This window comes from Gallus gallus, chromosome 1, assembly GCF_016699485.2.
Source record: "Gallus gallus isolate bGalGal1 chromosome 1, bGalGal1.mat.broiler.GRCg7b, whole genome shotgun sequence".
Lineage (NCBI taxonomy): Eukaryota > Metazoa > Chordata > Aves > Galliformes > Phasianidae > Gallus > Gallus gallus.
The window spans coordinates 193287834-193293884 of NC_052532.1; positions in this window are offsets into that span (position 1 = coordinate 193287834).

Consider the following 6051-nt stretch of genomic DNA (forward strand, 5'->3'; position numbering starts at 1 on the left):
GAAGACCCTACCCCCCTTCCCTGCTCTGCTATCACACAGCTTTTCCCATGTTAATATTCATAGGAAATGATCCTTCTCAGCCCTCTCTCTGATGGATAAGGTAGCGTTCCTAAACCTGCATGGGGTCCATTTCTGCACCTATTTCCCCATCTGCTTCTCCTCTGCTGTCCGTGCTAAGCCCTTTCTGGTAATAAAAGGGTTAAAAGCCTTTCCCGTTAGAGCCACGTTTCAAGATCTGTCCGTGGGCCAATTTCAACACTGTTTAATGCATGTTTTGTTAATCTCATATAACACAGTTTAAAAGAAAAAAATAAAGCAGAATGCCTTGGAGCAACTGTGATGCAATAAACCACAACAGCTGCCTTTATCAGCAGAGGCTCAGAGCCTGCAACGTAACGAATGCTGATGAAGGCTTTCTGCTTTGCCACACGACTGTAGTTGTAGGTGCCTGTGCATTTGTCTGGGTTGCAAGCACGCTGATAAAATCCCACATTACCTACTCTCTTGTTTTGCCAAGAGCTGACGGCTGTCACACATCTGTTCATCCCCTTTTCTTCTTCCTGTGTTGCCCCAGCCTGGATCCCATGCCAGCCCATTCCACATCCCTGAGGTTCCCTAACACTTGTTAGATTTTATATTAATGGTCCCTCAAGTCAGTCCACTCTGTCTCCTGCTGCTGAGATATTCAGGGATATTGATTTGAAAGATGTCATTGCCTCAGATGATTCCCTCTTGCTGAATGTGGTTGGCTTCCCACTCCATCTGCCTTATTGTGGTGCCTTCAACCAAGCGAGGACTAGAGAGATCTATGAGGGAGGTGGTCACCTCCATCTCCCATGCGTTAAGCCATGATGGATGCTCTCTTCTTCTCTGGTTAAGTCCAGTTTCTTTGCATGGGTGAACTTGGTGGCTATGCTACTGCTCTGCATATCTAGATGACTGACATCAGCATCCCATGTCACTCTGATGTGCCCACTTGGCAGTGCGGTGTGTTGGTAGTGGCTTTGCTGCAGCTGTGTAATTTACAAACCAGACCCCAATGACCCTCCTAAGGCTCTCTCCTGCCTGTCCTAGTCCAAAGAAATCCTGAGTGGGGCTGATGGAAGCTCTGTCTCTTGCTAGTAGTATTTCTCTGGATTACCCAGAGAAATTAAATATTAAACATGATGAGCCATTTTCTGTCTCTCTCCTCTCAGCAGAGCATCCTCTTTATTTTCCGTATGTGCTGTCTGCTCAGTCTGCAGTGCATAGCAGGTGAATGGCAGAACGGGTCCCGTAGTTAATGCATCTTGTGAAGCTGATAAAAATGCTATCTGCTGCATCCCAGGCTGTGCCTTCTGTTGGAAGGTAGTTAACACCATCAGCATTTCAAACATAGCTGAGACACACCATTGCTCATAGATTTTGTGACCTCCTCACCACCTCTGTGGGGTTAAGGACGAGGAGTCAGCAGTCGAGGATGAAGGTGAGGAAGATTCATGTTGGATCCTGGGGATGTCTGGTGGGAAAGACAAAGGCTGAAAACTGGTTCTTCAGAGAGATCTGCAATGGGAGATGCTCTCCCATTAGGAAGGGGTAAATCTGGCTGATGCCAAGCCAGACTCACAAGGAGATGGGCCAGTTGGCCTTTGCAGCCCTTAGTTTTAAGACTCAAGTCAAGACATCAGATTTAATCTGTAATGGAGCAGCATGGATTCACAATCAGCTGTAGGTTAGCCCCTTGCATCCCCGCTACCCAAAGCTCTTAAGTTGAAAGCAAATGATCCCATCTAACCACAGCCTTCACATGTCCCATAGGTGTGAGTTGTGGCTGTGAAGGACAGGGGATGTTCTCAGCATCTCTTCTGTATGAGGTGGAACCACTCGATGGAACCAACTGACCTCAGTGTGATGCCTTCCTTTGGGATCTCAGAGCAGAGATAATTTCTTCTGCCACCCCAAGGACACTTCTTCGTAGGAGGGAAGTGGGATAGCTGTGAAGCAGGGGTGCTTTGGGCTTGGGCTGCCCTCCTTTCTCACTTGTAATCAGGAAAATAAGGGGTTAAGGTACAGAGTTGAGGAAGGTCTACCCTGTGCTGGATTTTCAGATCCCATTGGCCTCTGGGATTTTATCCGCTCTTCCACCTGCATGTAAAACTATTTCAGTCCCTGGAAAGAGCAACCGTGGATTGGATATTAGGAAAAAATTCTTCTCCAAAAGAGTGGTGATGCATTGGCACAGGCTGCCCAGGGAGGTGGTGGAGTCACTGTCCCTGAAGCTGTTCAAGAACAACAGAGATGTGGCACTGAGGGACATGGTCAGTGGGCATGGTGGGGATGGGTTGACTTTTGGACTAGATGATCTTAGAGGTCTTTTCCAGCCTTAATGATCGAATGATTCTATGATTCTAAGAACTTTCCTCCAAACTTTAAAACATTTCTGGAGTTTGAAGGAGGCAGGCTGAGCAATAAGAGCAGGTTACAAATTGCTTATCCCTATCTGTGCCAGATGACCAGCGGTTCAAGTTGCGTCCAAGCCACCAGGTGAGGCTGGCAAGGTTGGCCCAAAGGCACCACCTTTGTCAAACAGAAGGAAATCTCCTTTTTCAAACAGCCAACTGCTTTGCAAGGAAGCGTTTGAATCTTAGGGATCTCTGGATATGTATGGAGAAGGGTTTTGTAGCCTGAGCAGAGCCCCAAACTGACAAACTTGTAGCTGTCCCCGTGGCTCATCTGGGCAGGCACACAAGCTTGCTTTGTCCCTGCTAAACCAGGAGGGTTGGGCGGTGTAATGGGGAGGCACTGTAGCTGGTGGGACACAAGCCAGGCAGGTCCAGCTGCAGCCAAAATGCCTTGGCCAGGTGTCAGCTGAGCTCCATGCCAAAGCTAATAAGCCTTCCAGGAGCCAGGGCTTCCTTGCTTGGATGAAAAAAATAAAGCTAGGCTAATGGTGCTTGGCTGGCTCCGGAGCTCTGCTGGAAACTGCATAGCTCTGCTCTGCCATATGAAACTGCTGCTTCAGGCAGGGCAACCTGCTTCTTTTCTGCAGCAAACAAAATTGAGGTCTGTGACGATGAAATGTGGAGCATGAGTTGACACAAGGGTTCTTCTCCTCTCCTGTGACCTGAGGTGGGAAAACTAAAATATCTCCATCTCCTTTCCATCAGACTGCTGGAGCTGTTGTCGTAATGTTGATATCCCCTTTGTCACTCTGGGATGGAATCCCTGCTGGTTATTCTGCTCTGCTGTGTGATGCTGGCTCTGATTTTAGCTTCAGGAAGGAGGGAGCTGAAGCAATTCAGAGAGCACTGCCCTAGTGTTGTTGCCCATGGGCTGTTCTCCGTGCAAAGAAGACTTAGCTATGCTTTTCTGGAACTGCTGTTATGCAGCAAACAACGTTTGCAGAATGACCACTGAAAAACACTTCCCACTCACCCCAAAATGAGACCTCAGACCACTGTGAACCCGGTAGCGCCCTTGGCCAAGACATTTGGCATCACCAAAAGTCAACACTCCTCCTGTGGAGCGGAGACTTGCCTGCTTATGTGTGAATGCAGAAACAGATGCTAAGCAGAGGCTGACAAGGAAATTCTAATTGAGAACATTTGGGGGTTTAAGGTGTCTCATTGGTGGGCCCAGCTGTGAAATGGCCTCCAAAAGGAGAAGCCCAGAGGATTTTTCAGAGGTTTGACACACCACCGGGTTTTGTAGTCACTGAGGAGTTAATATCTGCGGTGAGTACAGGTAAAACAAAAAGACTGCAGGAGTGTTGTTCCTCAGGAATATCTTAAAGGTTATGCAGCATGACGGGTTGATTTATGCTTTTAATATGGGATCTCAGATGTTCCACCAACTCAATGAGGTTTTACGAGTGCTACCTGACCTGTGGTGTACGTGCACTTCGCTCATTGAAAACATGAGGCTGGATGTATTAACATGGGTGCTTCACTGTGATTTCACTGACATACTCTCCCTCACAAAGGGGGTGTTGAAGCTCTTTGCATCCCTGGAAGTGTTCAAGACCAGGTTGGATGGGGCCCTGGGAAACCTGGCCCTGTATCAGGTCTGAAGGTTGGTGGCCCTGCCTGTAGAAGGGGTGTTAGAACTTGATGATTCTTGGGGTCCCTTCCAAACCAGAGCCATTCTATGATTATACAATTCAATGCAGACAGTGACTGGGGCGTAGCTGAAATCTGCAGAGTGGCTGAGCTATGGTAGAATTAGAAAATCGTAGAATGGTTTGGGTTGGTTTGGAAGGAACCTCAAAGATCATCAGTATTCTCTTTTGCCTGTGTCTTCAAAGATCATCAGCCCCAACTATATGTAAGTATTGTTTGGTGAGTCCTACAAAAGGCTAAGGACAATCATTTATGGAAGGGATCTTAACAACTGGATATTGTCAGATTAAGAACTGTAGAAAAGCCATGCAGACACAACAGAGCTCTGTTCCAACCCTGGATCTCCTCCTTCCCATCATCTGTCCCAGGTGGTGGAAAAAAGGCTGTTGAGATAGATCAATTCATTCAATTCAATTCATTCGCAGAGAATTTATAGAGAATTCATCAATTCAATTCATTCATAGAGATGAATTCATACTCCAGTCACTTGGAGATGCCCAGTAGAGTATATAGCAAGGAGGTAAAGAGGTTAGCTAATGCAAACTGACAAATCAAATGAGCACCTTCTGAGGCACCACAGGAAAACTGTGATGCCATGTGGCCAAAGCCATGTAGGATGGCCAGCATGGAAGAGGATCTCCAACCTGGTTTTGGGGGAAGTGACCCATGACCCGTGTCTCTTCCTTGGTCCTACATGGGCTGAGACCCTACAGTAAGCTGTTCTATGCCTCTGCCAATCCCTTGGGTATCTCTGGACAGTTCCTTTATCTTCAGTCCCCTCTGAAATCGAGGGAGAGCTTGATCCCACTGATATACATCTTCACACACTGCCATCAGCCTCACTGCTGATACTGTGCCCTCTGCTCTACCGTGCTGAGCTTTCATCCAAAGGGGCTCTGGGAGGAAGAAGCCCTCTGTTTCCTTTAGCTTTCAGTAAAGTGAAGCATTTCAAAGAGAAAGAAAAGGAGGTTAACGATCTCTTTGAAATGTAGGTTCAAATTCCCAGCACGGCACAAGTCAATTACCAGCAAGTGCTGTGACACACATCCACTGCTAACGAGGCATTGTAGGGGGGTATTTGTGCTGAGACCCAGGCAGTGCTTAAAGAACATTACCATGGTGGTGGGAGAGTTACTAGGGAGGAACTTGCTTGGTTTTCCAGGCTGAATCCTCTCTATGGGATACACAAGGAACATCCAATGGTTGGTAGAGGGGATGGAGCCCGTCCCCCTGCCCAAAGCCATTACAGCTGGCAGGGATTTTGAAGGACAGCGCTTTCATTAAACCTTTTCTATTTTAATGCTGTTAGGAAGAGGTAGTGCAGGGTGGGAACGGGGCAGGAGGGGGATGTGGATGTGTGCACAGAGACATACAATTGCTTGGAGACAAGGACTGTGATTAAGGAAGGACGCTCCTGCTCCCTGCTTATTACAGCAGAGGATTTATCTAATGGAACAGACTCAGCCCCAGTTTCCCTCCTTTTATCCAGGATCCCACTTCCACTGTCCACTCAAAAAGGGAAGGATGGAGATGCCCAGGGGGGATGCAGGAGGAATACAGCTGCGTGCCCAATGCGTTGTAGAGTAGAGGGTTTCACTGCCCCAAAGCTATCCCAGGATATAGCTCCAGAAGGATGGTCCCCAGCCACAGAGCATTATTTCCTGGTCTGGCAAAAGCACACTTATGCTTTCCAGCCTGACTGAGTCCGGGTGTGTGGAGCAGAAGTGCTGGAAATAAAACCTCCTGCAAAATGGAAAATATACAGGAGGGAGGGTGGCTATTTTTAAAAAGGGACAGCACCCAGTGCTGCTGTGAACCAGTCACCCTATCAGTCAGCAAGGGACTTCTGTGGGCTGACAGCTGACAGCCTGGAGAAGCAGCTCCCACAGAACAGAGATAAGGAATGAGTGATTTGGGCTATCGGGAGCTGCATCTTTTTAAATGAAGACAAGAG